We start from the raw sequence: 17,500 nt of genomic DNA, 5'->3' as shown, positions 1-17,500 counted from the left end.
GCCTGAAAGACAAGTGTGTGTGGATTTCCACATACTCGTCTTTACTTTAAGACACAACTCTTCTCTTTCTCGGTCAAATGACTTGCGATAGTCTACCTTGAGTAGGACCATAGGGATCTTATGTTTGTGGCGAAAGATAAGTGGTTCTGTCACAACCAAGAAAGTTTCTATGAGTGAGCGACCCTTGATAAACGCCGATTGATACGTGTCAATGTCAATAAGTGGATGAGTGTTGTTAAAGACAATGTTTGTTCCTCTTCTTTGAAACGATTTTCATGAATCTCGAGATGATACTGATTGGCCTGAAATCCTCGACGGTGTTGGCATCTTTTTTATTTGGGAGGAGAGTGATGGATGCCTGGGTTAGCCTCCAAATATAAAGGCCATTGCTATGAAAGAGCTGCAAGAGAGAAAGCAGTTGCGGGTGGATGATGTCCCAGAAGGCTTGGATTGCACAGATTCTACCAGAGGATGTTGAGATGCTCCCATTGCAACTCACTGATGGAGAAGAACTGGAGAGCTCAGCTAGAGCTGGAGGAGGTGGTAGTACCTGTTCCCTACTGGTACCAGTGGTGGCTTGATCACTTCAAATTGGAGGGACTATTGGGCCAAATTCCCATACTGTAAAAAAGGTTTTCTTTTCTGATATATCGGAGGTTTTGTGTGCAGAGGCCGCCAGGTTGAAGTTGCATGTTGCTTTTGTAGTTCCCAGTGAAGGATGATGTTGGGTCTATGATGCATTTTATTTGGATTTTGGCTGATAGTTTTCGATGAAGCCACAGATACTACTCTTGTCTGAGACCTGTTGGCTTCATCCAGAGGGAGATGTGTTCTAGGGTGCCAAAGTACTCTTCAGCTGAAGAACTCTCTTTGGGACAAGGGCATCATCAAAGCAAAGAAATCAGAAGAAGAAGCAGTCAGTAATGCAATGCGAGACAAGTGTCATGTAGCAAGGTGCCCGGAATCTATCGTATATCGTATATAGGGATTTTGGATTGCGATTTCCTTTTGGGGATCAGGCCGATTTGATGACAGGAATTTCCTTGTTTGTTGCAGCCTAAGATTGGGATTGGCCTACTCTTCTTCTATAACTGGGATCTTACGACTCTCGTGCTTAATAAGTTGGCACCTCGCATCCTGCCAAAACCTAATCCTCTTATTCTCTAGCTAGAGTTGGGCTCCTTAAGAAGATATGATACTTCTACTTTTGACACCCTTTTTTTCCCTATTTTTAAACTCAAATTGATAAAGCCACCTGGCGAGTAGGAATAGTTTTGAGTTTCTGGTCTGTTTTCTTTTGAGAATCAAACCTCTAATGGGTTTTTGCTACCAGGAGAAGGGAATGGCCATGTTGATGGGGTCTATCTAAATAGAGAGGAACCTACAGGGCTGATTACTCGATCACTCCATTGTGATGACAATCACACCCATATTCTTTTATTTCTAAATATAGATAACTGCCATCTCCCGGCATAAGAAGGAGTGACCCTAACGACAGCCCCTATAATAGTAGACAACACGTTTTAAATCAGACTGGACTGAACGAAGAAAGATCTTTCCACACAAGAGTGGAAGGGATCCTTTAGAAATAGTTCTTAGCTCCAATCAAGCTTTCTCTGCTGTCTAGGATCATTAGTGCTATAGTGGAGACACTTTTCTCAAATAAGAATGGTGGTCACATTCCCTTTCTGGTGGTAGTCATTGAGGATCTCAAAAACAGAGATCGCAAAAACATGTCAATAATGACAACGCTGGGCGAAAAGGCTAAAGAAGAAAAACCTGTATATTTGAATGCCACTTCTTTTGCTAAGATAGCTAGATTTGGATGTCCATTCCATAAGGTATAGCTGCATCTGACACTGAGTCGAAGTTACTAGCAGGATAGACAGGAAGCTCTGAAGGATGTACAATGCTTGGAGGGACAGAAGTTTCAAGAGAAATGGTCTCTTTTGATGGGCATTTGTAGATGATGGTTGATACTGAAAACAATGCCTTCTTGACAGCTCTAGCATCACCAGTTATGTATTAAGCATAAAGATACATTCAAGATAACAATTAGCGGAATATAAGAAACAAAGAATAGATATTGAATAAAGAAAAAAAAGAGCAGAGCCTCATAACCGTCCTAATAGAGATAATACCACGTTCGTCTTGTTCTTTACGCCGATCCAACTCGTGCTTTTTTGGATGGATTTCACACGGAATCAAGGGAGGTGCGGGATACGACCCATATCACATTCCTGTGCCATAGCTTGCAAAATCAAATAAATCTATCGAAGCTAGGGTGCCAGGCCTATAAGAATCAGAAGAACAATCCACACTAATGTAACCGTAAAGAAATGGCGGCTCTAACATAGATTTTTCTCAATATGTCATGTTGTTGAAAAATCCTGTGGTAGCATGGGATGATCGGCACTTTAGTTTTAGTTATTGATTTACGCATCACGCATTAACTAATATTTATGGGGCTGGAGACTTCGCTAAAGCATGCACATAAATAGATGAATGAGAGATTATAAGGCAAGGAGATACAGATCTGGGGGTTGACTCAGAACTTGTACATAGGTCAGCTCACTAATGCTTAATAACCAATAAATAGTCAATCAAGAGATATGCACCAGCAAACAACATTATACTGAAATAGTGTATTAGGCGGCAAATGGCGTAGAAGAGTTTAGACGATAGATTCTCTACAACAGGTAGGGATCGGGGGTTATACGCTCTTTTCTATAAACAAAGTAGGCTTGTGATTGTCCGCATCCATCACTCAATCATGCAATTCAAAGAAATGGTTTACTTATCTTCTTCTAAAGGATGGAATTGCTAGATTGTCAGTAATATCAATTGAGGAAGAAGCTAGTCCCACTTAAATTCGAAAAGAAGACATCTATTGTGACAGAAGATTCCTCGCCCACAGCATCTCACTTATTGATTGTGACATAGCTCTCTATGTCCGCTCATAAGAAGATAGCGTTTCATTCACTCGCTCTAGAAACCATAGGAGCTACTATTCCCAAGTTTATTAAGAATGGGCACTCACTGGATTCAGGCTTCCACCATTCTAGCTTCTCTTCGTAGTTCACTAGAATGTATCGAGCATGTTTCTCCGGATCAGGAGGCTTCACATAAATTGCTACGATTGCCAAGTCGAAAAAGAACTGGGCATGAAAGTGAAAGTGGAAAGAGAAGGGAGCGTGACTTGTTTAAAGAATTGGATGCCCTTGTTAAGGAAATCTAGTATAAAAGGAGAAATTGGGCCTATTTATAACTTTTGGTACCTAACCACCTGAACTGGGAATAATGGCTAAAGATTGAAGGTTCTAAGCCATGTATCAGAGCCGGTTATTTGAGTATCGATGCTGTTGGAGTCTAGCTTCCGACCAATCCACTTCACTTTGGAGGACATAACAGCTTAAGAAGAAATCGAGATCAGGCCCGTGGAAAGCACACACACACGCCTGGGGAATGAATCCACGTTTTCATTCTCAATACTAGGGGGGCTTCTCCGATCGATTTCTTTAACTGTTATTCCCCAGATTGGTGAAATGACCTTTCGTCTTGCTTCCGTAAAATAATAAAATGTGCTTTCGCCAGAAGAAGAAAAAAGAAGATAGCTCAGTAAATGGCATTCAAGTAAAGTCAAGAAAGAGGCCTTGCTTTCGCACAGGAAGGAAAGAATTGACTCGGGTAAGTAAGCCCTATTGGGGGATTAAGGGCTCGAGTACGATTAGAGCGCCTTTTTTTTCTGCTGCACAGGCTTACCATTTTAAATAGGGGGAAACAGGAGACTGTAGAAGATGAATATGGCTAGTCTACTGCTACTGTTTGATTAGCAATCCTTAGACTATAGGGATGAAGCAAAGGAGCATAACCTACCTGCAACTATGCTTTAAAGCAAAGAAATCTATCGAAATTCTCATTCCAGTCTGAGGGGATATCTGAAGCTACCGATCCGGGATCTCACTCAAATCCAAACCTAGCACTTTTGTATTTATTGCTTCTCCTTTTAGAAGGTTCGTAGCCAAGTAGAAGAGAAGAAAAGAGATTTCCTTATCTGCATGCTAGCTTTCATTCCTACTTTTGATGAAAGAAAGGTCAGTTGTTGCCGACAAGTCGACTAAACTTTCACAACTGTCACCTATCTTTAAGCACCTTCTAGGCCGCTTCCCAACCTAATGCATTCAAGTCTGTCTTCGATACTGTTACTTCGGAATCAAGGGCCCAACAAGCGATATCAGGAGTCTTTGGCCGAAGAACTCGCGGATAAGAAGGTTATTCCATAACTATATAAAATCCATAGTCACGCTCAGCATGCGAAAGCTTGTAAAAATGACATCCCCTGCGAAAACCAATAGGATTTGTTGGGCCATCGAACACTAGTTTCTGGTTTCTCAAGACCTTGAGGCAAGGGCAGTTACGCAACATTTTCTCAATATTGAATGTGCATGTTTCCCGCATTTTTTCGATTCCACTTCTGTATCAGAAATTAGTGTCAAGGGATGGATTTCCTGTTTCGTTAACTAAGTCTCACATTGTTTGCTTGAGGAAGGGACGGCCGTAGCTAAATTTCCATTGCTAATCTTACATGTTCCCACGAACAATAAAGAAAAGAAGAAAAGGCTATTCCTTAGACACAGAGGTGGGATTAAGGCGTCATGCGGAACTCCAACAACATAGACCAGATGACTTATTTATTGAAAATAGGTTTAGGAGCCTAATCCTGGAGCTGAGCAAGCATGGGTGCGATTCACATCGAGTGGAACTACTATAACTATATCTGTGGAAGGAAGGTGGAACCTTCACCGAATCATAGTTAGGTGGCACCCATTCCGCAGTGGGCCGACGTCACACTGCCGCTTCAATAGCTAGCGGGTAATAATCAGAAAGTGAATCATCAACCACTCATTTAGAAGCCGCTCATGCAACAACGTTTAAGTAAATCCTTCCGCCCTTATTTTCTTTAGTCTAGTTGTTGGAGGAAATGCGCCTTGAACACATTACGTATACTAGCTGAGCTTTGTCCCTAATCGTGACTAGTTGTTATTAGTTTCGATCAAATTTCCCCCCAGCCGGCAATGCCTCAGCTTCTCAAAATCTAGGAAGCTCTGAAAAAAGTCATCATTATAAAAAGATACTAGCGCTACTAATAAGGGAAACTACTTTTTTCTAAGAATGGAATAAAGCAGAAAACTAAAGAAAGAGATCTTAAGTGGGTCCCGTGAGTAGTTTGTCTTGTTTCAGTCCGTACAAGAAGATACTTTCAGGGTTGCCCAAGAAGGGACGGGCCTATCTATTGGTGGTACTAGTTCCGCGGGAGGGGCAGGATTTCGGTGCCGTCAGCATGGGTCCGGCTATCGATCACAAGGGTCTAGATACGGGTCTCGAACGGAAAAGTATGCTACATATTGCTCTGCTCCAGTTCCCTCTGCTTACACCTGGTTAATTTGTTGATCGCCCCTTTTATTTCTGATTTTCAAAAGGGCCCCGCTCTCGTCTCTGTTGACGAAGCCTTTATCTCTGTCTCTGTTATCCTCGTACCTGCTGATCTCTTCGACTGATAGAGTCTATGCTATTGGTGAAGCTGGTTCTACCTCAACAACAGGATTTGCAAATGGATTTTCAACTAACAGCCTCTGCTTCAATTTGTGATGAAAGGTCGACTAGTTTTCACCGAATCTTCAATTACGCACCGGTAACTTTTTTCCATTTCTGAGGTCCAGAGGGGAAGACGAAGTACAGCCTAGTTCAGAGAGTCACGATTGAATCCAGGTTAATTCAGCAGCAGCTAGAGCAATACTCCGATATTGATTTGATTCTTCGCTACCCACCAAGGTAGAAGACTGCTTGATCCGCAAAAGAAGTATGCTTTATTTGCTTATAGAACAAAAGTATACGCTTTTTCCGGGAAAGATAGATGGAATAGGGCATTCAGCAGTTTGAAGAGGTATCCTTTTTCAGTAGCAGTCTTGTAAGCAAGCGCCGTACATTCAATCTATACTGGCGAGAGTCTTTCCTCTTATAAAGCCTGAGCGCGTTGCATGACTTAATGCCAGCTCTTTATCATACATCTTCTGTAGAACCAATAAATATAAGGGATATGTGTTAGCACATCTTGTTCGTGCTCTGCACCATGTTTTTCCTGTATACCAGCAGCTAGCATCCCATCAGTAACCTACGGGCGAGATTTCTTGAGGGGGGCTGGCCATGGTTTTTTAACCCACCCTTTCATTCACTTAAGACCCAAAGCAGAAAAGGTTTGCAATCCATACACTGGAATTTGGTTCCACCGAAGTACAAGGACTAAACTTGTCGACTCCACCGCAGGGTGCGAGATGATGAGCTTCCTCGACGCCTACTCTGGGTATCAGCAAGTCTATATGGCTGAGGAAGACAAAGAAAAAACTAGTTTTATTGCCCCTTCCTTCTGCTACAAGCGGATGCCCTTCGGTTTGATAAATGCCGGCGCCACATTTAAGCGCCTAATGAGCCTCATCCTCAGGTCTCAGTTGGGTCGTAATGCAGAAGTGTACGTTGACGACGCCATCATCAAAAGCCACTTGGCAGGGACTCACCCCAAAAACACCTCTTTTTTGCATCTGCTGAGCAGAACCAATTACCAGATCCTACTTCTAAGCTCTATGCTCTACTTCGGCCTTGCTCTCACTTATGGGTTGGAAGGACAATAAGCAGGAATTCATGTTGGCTAACTATTCTATCCAGGCGGAAGTTGTTTTCATAGGAAAGACAGAAGGTTTTGCGCGTTGGTTGTATCGAATTTCCCTTTCTAATAGCGTACACAAATAGATAAGAAAGTTACGACGATGATAAGGTAAATGAAAACCTTTGATTTACCTTACCATCAGTTCTGTCTTATCTCTATGCCTCCTCTAGCCATTTCATAATTGGATATCGTCATTCAAATCTGTTATGACAACTGTTTGGTAAGCAGGGATTCGAATCAAACAATAAATACCAACTCTAAGTGTGATGGATAGTACCTGGTGCCTAATTTCATGGTATCTTTCTTGGCGCCTACTATAGGAAAACCCCTCCTTCTTTTGGGAGGAAATCAAATGAGTAAAGGTTTCTGCTGACTCCCCTCAAGGAACCACTCACTACTCAACTTGAAACCACGGACCTACCTCCTGCTTTTGACTTTCTTCTTTGTCCCAATTCATATCGAGCATGTCTTTCTCCATCTATAGATAGAGAGAATAGAGGATAGGGGCGCTCAAAGCAAATAGGATTCTGTATCTAATACTAATAGGTACTAACCGCATTCCAGATTGACTTGACCTCTTATTTTGGATAGGCAGAAATGCTTACGACCTAGGGGTTTAAAGGGCCCACTCCCTTTGGTTGACTCATCAGTCTCACCACCTTTTGGAGCTCATCCAACAGTCAGTCTACTTAATCATAGTCATAATCAATCCGTTGCTATTGCTATCTATCGCCATACCCACAAGAGGGTAATTTATCCAACTCCCCGTGCGAAAGCAAGTCCCGCGTCAGCAGTGATTCGAGTTGTTCCTTGAGAGCAGGCTTATGGCATTCCAGGTAAACATAACAATATGAGAGAGAACTCCGTTCGGCTTATAAGTACTCGATTGAACCAATTGTTTTTTCATTTCCCAGTAGGTCACCTTGGGCCAGCTGCTGACTTTCTAGAAAGAGACAAGGAAGTCGATTCAACATAAGGGAAGAAAGCATATTTTAGGTTTACTCCTTCCATGTCTAGTAGGAGTGCGTGCTTCTTATTGCCTTTTGAGCGGTAGTTGTATACATTCCTTACTTAGTCAAATTAATTATCTTTCTCCCTACCCAAATACCAAGGGAGGTTTATGAGTCGTATCCTCCTTACGAGATAGCGGAAGTAGCATTAGCGGGAAAAGTAAGCTCCTTTTCAAGCCTTCTCTTTCGTAACCTTTGATTAGTTCCTTAGATGCCCTTAGCAAGAATGATGCAGGAGCAAGAAAGTCTATTTCCTCCGCCTTTCAAGAATCTCGCTATTCAAATAGCACAGCATAAAATGCAATCCATAAGTCATGCTGGTCAATCAATGACAATGATAAGCTCTATAAAAAAAGAGTCTATTGCTCTTCGACACGTTTTATATCTACTTCAGTCATGCTTTATTGGAGTTATCCGACGCCAATGAGGAAGGAATAGAGATTAGGATCGTAGCCTTGTTCCGTTTGGAGTTCCTAAGAGAGGTTACAAAAGAAAGGGATGCTCAAACCAAGGATTTGGAGTCTTATTAGTGCATCAATCTACAGAAAGGTAGGGGGGCATACCTGTGTGAAAATGGAGTGTAAAGCATATTCTAGATATTTCACTTCGAATTTCTTCCTCTTAAAAGAGTCAAGTCCACAGGGTTCCCTAAATTCCCCAGGAATCAAGTGGGACCGGGAGATCGTTGTTCATTCGGTGGTTGGCCCACCCCCTAATAAGTACCTACCAAGAATTGGGCCAGTTAGTTCAAGCGGTACCGAATCACAAAGAACAGTTGAGTTTTCTAATTCATCTATTATTCTATTTTTTGCATTTCTAGAATAGCGTTGGAGCTGGGACACACATTTCTGCCCGAGTTCCAACAGCAAACCAAATACGTTATTGTGGAAAACGAGTTTCGCCAACACAAAAGAGTTTGTGTGCTTTTTATTTTCACATGAGTTTCACATATGTGATGGTTGGTTGGGAGGGTACGGCAAATGACTCTAGAATCTTTCTGGATACAACCACTGAACCGGAAAATGGCCACTATCGTCACCGAGAAAATACTATCTTGTGGACTCAGGCTCTACGTTTATGCCTTAAGGTCTTTCTCCTTACCGTGGGGAGCGGTACCACTTGTGTGATTCTAGAGAAGAAGGCGGTGTCCCGACCACAAGGCGGTTAAATTCCACTGGTGCTTGCTAGCCAGTCAAGAACGACTCGAAGACCGTGGGAAGGTCTTCACGCTACACCGAGATGACGATGGCTCCGTACCGGGTGGTAATACACAGGTATAGGATTTCCTGTAATGATGTGAAACTGTACACTTCAGAGAAATAGCTCAGTTCGAGAGGAAGGGGGAAATAGTTCCAGTTTTATTAACCTGATTCCTATTCATTTACTGGTAAAGGAAGGAATTCTTATCTATTTCTCGAGGCAATTATACTCATATCGACAATATGAACTGCATGAGAATTAGCATATAGAAAGAAAGCTTTACCAAATACAGGTCTAGTAGGTATAGAGCCGTAAGCGTGGTGGGGGTGCCGGTGCTTAGGCAGATGCCCCATTGTTCATGATGTTGCAATGAATCCAGTGGATCATCCTCGTGGAGGAGGTGAGGGGCGCACGAAAGGAGGTAGACCTTCGTTGTCACCTTGGGGAAAGCTCACCAAAGCAGGATGTCGGGCAGTAGTAGGGGTGGTGAAACTTTAGATGTCAAATGCCACCAATTTTTCTGCTCAAGTTAGAACGTAGTTTTTCGAAGTGAATTGGCCAGTTCCTTTTAAAAGGAGACTGGTTTATTTTTATAAGCTATTGGCTTCACTTTAGATTTGTTATCGTAATTTCTCTTTTATTTATAGGTTGTTATTTATTATTTTGATTTTTGATAAACGAAACGAATCCAAGCCCGACAAGTAGAATTCCATTCGGTACCTTCGGGGTTTTCTTTTTCCTTCTGGATGACGACGTCACCGCGTCTCCTTATTGTTATTGCGATGGTGACGAGGAACAAAGGGCCGGGATGATCATCGAAATTACCTCTAGCCCGGAGCCAGAGGGGGTTGTCGACACAACGCCAACCCTGGTGGTGGGGCACTTTGAAGGTCTGGAGACCCTCCTTGAGATTCCCCCTTTACCGGAAACGCCACCCGCAGGTCCTTCCTTAGCTCCAGAAGAAAGGGAGCAAGCCCCCTGGCCTAAACCTCGATCCATCCCAGAGTAGCCGCCGGCTAGACGGCGGCGAACGGGGGGCAAACTCCTCAAAACGAAGTTCTACTTTGTCTTTGGAAGAATTGGAAGAATCGGACTCTTAGTTTAAAGTAGGAGTAGAGTCTTTAGAGGCTTGCTTAGAAGGAATAAAGAGAAAAAAGCAACTGCAAGCATTCGGGGCTTCTCCTTTTGAGACCGCGAAAGCAGAGCTGGTTACGTCCATTGGGGAAAATTCCCAGTTTCGTGTGGGACTGCTTTTGTCTCTGGATGTCAAATGCCCCTTGACGGGCAAACGGGAGGCTCTCGAAAAGACGATAGAGGCCATCTTGAAATGCCAAGGGAAGCCCACAGACTCCCTAGCGTCTCTACTCGACCTAAAATGCGATCTCGAGGACCCCGAAAAACTCAAGACCGCTCTCCGTCCATATTTAGGACGGTTAGGGCGATTTTTTAAGAAATAAAAACCTTCTGTCGATTTATCCACACTTCCATGACTTCTAGAGGAAAGCTAACTGCTTGCTGGCTGGGAGCTGTATGAGCGGTAACGTCCACGTACGGCTCCGTGAGAAGGTGGACAGAAATGGCCTTGTTGTACCTCACTCCCGTCTTCAATGGGGTCTGCTCTTTTTTTAGGAGAGTATGCCAATATGATCTTAATGAGGTGCGGGGCTTTGCATCTGACATTCGTTGGGCTTTCCTCTACGGGAGCCCGTGTCCCGACCTTTTTGTGCAATAAACCCCTCCGGCCGAAGACTAGTGATAGGTGGTCCCGCGGAGCTTTCGGAGAAGGGTAGCCTAGTGTGTAAGCACAGCAATGAACCGCGGCGAACCCTCAAACGACCCTTCTAAGATAAGGGGGGAGATCCTCAGTAGTGGTGACCCTTTGACTCTTCCACTGACTTATATATGTACCGAATGCTCATACGGGAAAGTGAACTCCTGGGTCTGGAACCTGGGGGTTGCTCCGAGAAAAAATCCTTTCTTTCTCGTCCACTCTAGGGGGTGCGAACACACCTGCGTGGATTACAGGTGACGGTTACAAGAATGGCGGGGAAGTGAAGAGTACCCAACGACATCCAGGGATGAATGTAGACCCATCGGGCGGGGATAATCATTCCGGTCCTGGGAGAGGTGGCGACACCATTCTGAGCTGAGGGAAGCCAGCCAATTGAGTCACTGAAACGACCGCAGGAGGCGCACCCTAAGCCCAGCTTCTCAGAGCTGCTATTGCGAAATATGGCTTCCTTAATATCCAAATTTCAACAAGGGGGCTGGGCTGCTCGCCTTCATAGAAAGGCGACCGGGCCTAGATTAGATGTTCGCCTTTTTATAGAATAGAAAGAGAAGGTAAAGGGGGGGGGGGTTGGAGATTCTTGAAAGAATGCATGGCTTCCTCCTATTCCGCTTCAACAGAAGCCCTTAAAATCCTGCTGCTATGGCAGCAAGGGTTATCCATTTCATAGGCGAGGGTGGGGGAGAAGCAAGCCGAACCTCTGATCGACCCGGACACGTAAAAAATTCTCGGCGCTGAGAGAAAGACGAGATTCAGTAAGTAATTCAGTGAGTGCTTTCTTTTATAAGAAGAGCGTCGGCTTGGAAGAAGAAAATGAAATATGAACAACCGCGCTGGTTGTAATAGATCGACTTGAATGCATCTTCTTGCTCCAGCATTCAAGTTCCATTTCAAGGGAGGACGACGTACCATGATACTTTCTGTTTTGTCGAGCCCTGCTTTGGTCTCTGGTTTGATGGTTGTACGTGCTAAAAATCCGGTACATTCTGTTTTGTTTCCCATCCTAGTCTTTTTCGACACTTCTGGTTTACTTATTTTTTTAGGTCTCGACTTCTCCACTATGATCTCCCCAGTAGTTCATATAGGAGCTATTGTCATTTCGTTCCTATTCGTGGTTATGATGTTCAATATTCAAATAGCGGAGATTCACGAAGAAGTATTGCGCTATTTACCAGTGAGTGGTATTATTGGACTGATCTTTGGTGGGAAATGTTCTTCATTTTAGATAATGAAACCATTCCATTACTACCAACCCATAGAAATACGACCTCTCTGAGATATACGGTTTATGTCGGAGAGGTACGAAGTTGGACTAATTTGGAAACATTGGGCAATTTGCTTTATACCTACTATTCCGTCTGGTTTTTGGTTTCTAGTCTGATTTTATTAGTAGCTATGATTGGGGCTATAGTACTTACTATGCATAGGACTACAAAGGTGAAAAGACAGGATGTATTCCGACGAAATGCCTTGGATTCTAGGAGGAATATAATGAACAGGACTATTTCTCCTTTTGGCCATAGCCATAGAAGAAGCTTCTCCTCCAAAGCGGAGGGAGGGGAATCTCAGGATTCCTATAACCCTGCTTATATAGATTTTTTAAGACAACATTTAGGGTTTTTCCCGGGTTTGGTACAAAATTTGGATAAACTCCTTTCGGTTCTTAAAACGGAGGAAATTCTCTTTCTGGCTTTCCGCTTCCTGCGGGATGCGAACATATTTAAATTGCCCCTAAAGAAGATCAAAGATATGATTCAAGAAGCAATGGCTAAAGAGGAGGAAAACAGAGAAAAGCCTCCGGTGGAAGGTTGTGAAGACCGTCGTATGATGGAGGAGGAAAGGACAAAATTGCTTGAAGCATTTTCTTTCCTATGGGATAAAAAAATGAATTGGAATTATTGAGTGGTGTAGGTATCCATCTTAGCAAATAGAGATACCGAGGCCCACCAACCTACTACTTGTTGGTTTGGTGGGGAAAGAGGAGTGGGTATGAGGGCTTCTTTCACTGTTTCCCTAAGTTCAAAAGTGAATGTGGAAACGCTGTCTATGGTCTGGTTATAGCATCCCCTTTCTCAATTCCTTTCTGGTCAATAAGGATGGTTATAGCCAGCTTAGAAGGGAATTCTAAATGTAAGAACTTGCTGGATGGTTTGCTCCAATGAAGAGGTACACCTAGGTAGGAGGGAGGGAGCTTTCCCACTTTGTAGACGAGTAGTTCTGCCGCTCCGCATTGGATAGGAAAGGGGTGGAGAAGGTTCATTTATCAGGAATCTACTTGTTGCATAATGCACATGCCACAAACGATAAAGTGGAAGCACACTCAGATGAAGAGGATGGTGAATTGATCAATAATCCCATGTCTTTTTTTGCTGATAAATCTTGGATCAAGACATACAAGGCAGCATTGGTCAAACATAGGACTACCTAGGCTAGGTCATTCATTGCTTGGTCCGCTATATTCGTTTTGTCTTCTAGTTCTCCACAGGGACTTCCTACTATTCCGCCGAATCTCTCATCTGAGAAAGTAGGTCACCTGGGTCGGGTAAAGCAGCGTAGATAAGGCTGGAGTTTATGAACAAGTTGATGTCTACTAGGGCATTGACCGTACAAGCAGGTAAGTATAGGGCTCGGCTAGGAATTCGTTTATGCTTATATTTATAAGCTTTCTTCTCACTAGGTAGGGCGGGCAGTTGGTCTTATTGCCCTGCATCATATGAGAAGGAGTTCTTCCACGAAATAGAGGTCGTCTATGGTCTTTGTGGCATTGATGGATGGTACTGGTCTGTTGTCAACAAATAGACTGGCTAGGTCACAATCTGCTAAGTCTACTAGTGGGATATGAATATGCATTAGTAGTAGTTATTGCTACTGGATTGGTATTAACAGTTGGTCAAGTCTAACGTAATGTTTTTTAAGTAGAAGGATAGGGCATTAATTACCTGGGGTCGATAGGTACACCTTTATAATAAATTATTAGCACAAAGCTCTCATCTCACTTTTCATAGGTAGGCGAAAACTCTATAGTGATAGTGTAGTGTATATTGGCTTGGATTCTTTCTATTGTTATGGGAAAGGCATATCCCCACCCAGTTCTTCTTCGTCTTAATTAATAACTCCTTCCTGAACTTCAAAGTATGATAGAAACTTACTTATATCTCGTAGGAAAACTAGAGAATGAGCCATCTCCATCTCGTAGAGAAACTAGAGAGGTGCTGGGCGTAGCTGAAAGGAAATCCAAGAAGAGTCCATGAAAGGCTAGCACGATTAGGATCCTTTGTAGGGTTTATCTCGGAAGAGAAGGCTATGAAGCGAATATCTCTTCTTTGGGAGAGAGGGGAAGATCTATGCAGGACACTTAACCCGTGCCGGAGGACTGCACACAGCTGGTACAACCTCGTGTGGTATTTTACATGTTCTTACAAGTCCGATGGTACAGTTGACCTAGTATCGAATTATTATAGATTCCGTTGGCAGCCACTGCCCCCCTGCATGTCGTCTGACACGACCGAAACGAAACTTTACACCCCCTAGCAGCCCCCTGTCGGCATCGAAAACGGAGGGAAGTGCGCGTGCTGATGTTTAATCATGTGATGCCAATGATGTAAGCGCGGGCCCGTAGGTGCAGACAGGTTCGTCGGGGGCAAGCTTCAGAGGTGGGGGGTACGATTGTGGAAGATTGCGTGGAGGCAGGGGTTGGAGATGTGATGCAAGGGTGCGGGGAATTGGGTGGAAGGACAGTCGTTAATGTGGAGTCAGGACGGGCGTGAGGCAAGAAGTGGAGGGAAGTGGGATCTAGATTAGAAGAGATAAATACGATATTCCTGATACCCGCAGGCGATCCCTAGCCTAGCTTGGCAATCCCTTGAAAATGCAATGCATTTTCCCTTGAGATGAAATTGCTTTTTCGGTGGCAACTAAAAAAAACTCTCAAATCAACTCACGCATATTCCCTTGCTTCTGTTAACTACGCATATCTCCTGTTTCTATACTTGCTAGCTAGCAACCTCTTATCACACAGAAAGCGTGACATGAATGCATACCCCCGTGTATACAACTCCTTACTATCTCTAATATACCGTTGCTTGTTTGGCGCATAGACCTATTATTATTATTATCGGTCAGGCTTTCCTTTTGGCAGGTGATTACTATATATAATATAGCGGGCTTTCCCTTATCCGTTCGCTTAGGTATCTGACTGTGTAGCGTAGTTCGCCGATTCCCGGGGCCGGCACGGCACAACCGGATCCCTATCCTTAGCCACAGTCCGTACTTTACCCCGTTCCTGATCCCCAATGCTAGGGTTGAATAGTAGCCAGCCATGAGATCTATACTTTATCCATTGGTCAAGTAGCATAATTGTTTACCAGGTCTTTCTTCTTGGATAGATATGGCCCTACCTTCCTCTTGAGGAATCCGTTCATGATGCCCTGGCTACACTGATTGGACTATGCTGTGCGCTTTCGAGAAGATTCACACTACCGGCGAAAGGAAGCGGATAAGCTTATCATGAACGGCGCATCCTAGGACAGATAAATATGTATCATCCCTTTTGGAGATGACTACACTACCGGGGAAAGAATCCATAAAATACTAGTGTGTTCAATTGGAAGATCATAAGTAGGATGGATAATATCCAAAGACACCAGTCCATCCAATTCCCTAAACTTCAATCAAATCAAGAAGAAACTAAAGAAACCGCGGAAGAAAAGCAATGGTTGTTCGGGGATAGGTCCCGCAATGAAAGTATTAATAAATCTAAAGTAGATTGGCAAGAAAGAGTAGTTGGTCATCTCGGAAAGATAGATAAAGCTAAATCTAGGAAAGCAAGCTAGGAAACCCTAGATAGGAGCAATCCGTTCCACCACTCCTGAGAATTTAGGGCATAATCACCCGCGGAGCAACTGGGGTACTCAACACTGCAGTAGTACAATCGGTTGTCTTTCTCTAGCCAATAACACGGCAAGAGGTGGACGGCAATGAAGTTGAGGGTAATGACAACAAACTAAATCCCAACACTTAATGCAAATGGCTCTGAATGGTCTAAAGATACGAATTATTCGACCGAGATGGGTTTACCTCACTCGTTTGTAGAAACACTTTTGAAAGAACATACAAGATCCACCAGATAAAAAATTGGTACGCCACGCACGGCTGCTCCGGCGAGTGACGGGGGCACGGGCGCGGTGTTTCTCACAGTTGCTCGATGGCTAGGGGAACGGATAAATCCCCTTTCGAAATGACTTGATTATCCCTCGACTAGGAAACAAGAGTACTCTTTACCATAGGAAAGAAGCTAACTCTGAAAAAGAGAAATGGAATCATCGAGATAAGAGCTAGTTCCTGGATTGAGAGAGTTCTGCCTAATGCCTAAATTGGATGGTGGATCTTCAGCATTAGCGAGTTCACTCGTAGAAATGTCTGTTTGATTGCTCCTGGGTGCTTCCTTCTTTCAAATCTAGATTTCCTAGAATCATACCTTCGTCCATTCTTGGCAAGCCTTCTTCTCTGATGGTATAGATGAAGACACCGGATCCCCATCCTTCGCCAAACCTTCAATTCAAGCTAGGGCAACAAAGGTTTCATCAGAAAGGGATGGATGGCCTCCACTCACAGATCCACTTTCTTTCGGGGCCATCAATACAATAGAATAGTTCTGTTCTTTAGCCGATGTTTTTCCTTGCCATCTATATCCGAGCGGTTCCCTTTGGCATATTTCACTTGCTTTGCTACTACGGTACCCGCATTCTTGAAAGAAAAAGGGATGGATAGTTGCCCTTAGGAGACAGATGGTGCCCATTTATCCATAGAATAGGTTCAAGAAGATGAGACGCATTGATGTTAATGAACTTGAGGTTGAAGTGCTAGTAAGCTTAAGCATAGGTTTAGGTGCACAAGTGGTATACCAAAATACTCGTTTAACTACTCCGCAATGGGACACCCTTCTCAAGGTGGGTCCCCTTTCGTATGACCTATTCTCTCTCTCTGAAAGTAGCAATAGAAGAAGGATAGCTTCATGAGTTCGTTCTGACTCCTAGTTCGAAAGCTTTTCCTTCTGCTTGGGAACGATCTTATCCCGAGTCCTCTGTGGAGTGAAGGAAGTGATGCCAATTCTACCGGGTCTGGTACCCACTTAACAACGGATTCCATTTCTCTTGACCGATGGCGTTCTCCCACTGACTTGCTAAGGAAGAGGCTAGTTCGCGTGGACGCTGCCCTACGTGGTGTTGCTCGTTTTTAATGACTCTGAAAAGAGTTTACTAATGAATTCCAAAGGATTTAGGTATTTGACTAGCAGTCATCTTCATCAGGTCTAGATATTGCTGTGAATAAGTGTTCTTTTGCTTGAACCTATGGATTGGCTTAAGCAAGCATGGTATCTTTGGACCAGACCTCGAACATCTGCTTCTATAGGAGTTCATGATTATCAACATAACTAGTTTGATCCCCCTTCCTAAAGTATACATACATCTCTTTTCTATTCTGATAATAAGTAAAGTGTCCCTCCTCCACTAGTCGATGAGCCTGCCTGAGAATCTACGCACTAAAGCCATACTGCAGGATTGCCCCCCATCATTCCAGCTTTAACTGCCTATTCGGCTTCAGCAGTAGGTTTCCAAAGGAGCTCTTCCCAGATAAAAACGGTTTTTATTCTATCCACAGGGACTTTTGCTCCAACTAGAGTAGGTGGGATTCAAAAATGCCTTGAATGAACCCAAGCAAGCCGAAATAGAATACTATAAGTATGAAGTGGACATCTGTGGTTTAATTGGAAACATCTCT

General features: G+C 43.6%; 1 long non-coding RNA gene and 1 pseudogene across 1 annotated transcript in view; both read right to left on the bottom strand.

Annotated features, from left to right (window-relative positions):
* The window catches only part of LOC147958858 (uncharacterized), a 31,461-nt gene that overhangs the window by 10,940 nt on the left and 3,021 nt on the right, over nucleotides 1–17,500 (bottom strand). The window lies entirely within an intron of this gene.
* LOC147958859 (uncharacterized) lies at nucleotides 9,789–11,003 on the bottom strand (annotated as a pseudogene).

Source organism: Triticum urartu, chromosome 7A, assembly GCF_056163025.1.
Source record: "Triticum urartu cultivar PI428250 chromosome 7A, HENAU_Tu73, whole genome shotgun sequence".
In the NCBI taxonomy this organism is placed as follows: domain Eukaryota; kingdom Viridiplantae; phylum Streptophyta; class Magnoliopsida; order Poales; family Poaceae; genus Triticum; species Triticum urartu.
The sequence above is the reverse complement of the archived record's forward strand: the minus strand, read 5'-3'. Positions and strand labels throughout refer to the sequence as shown.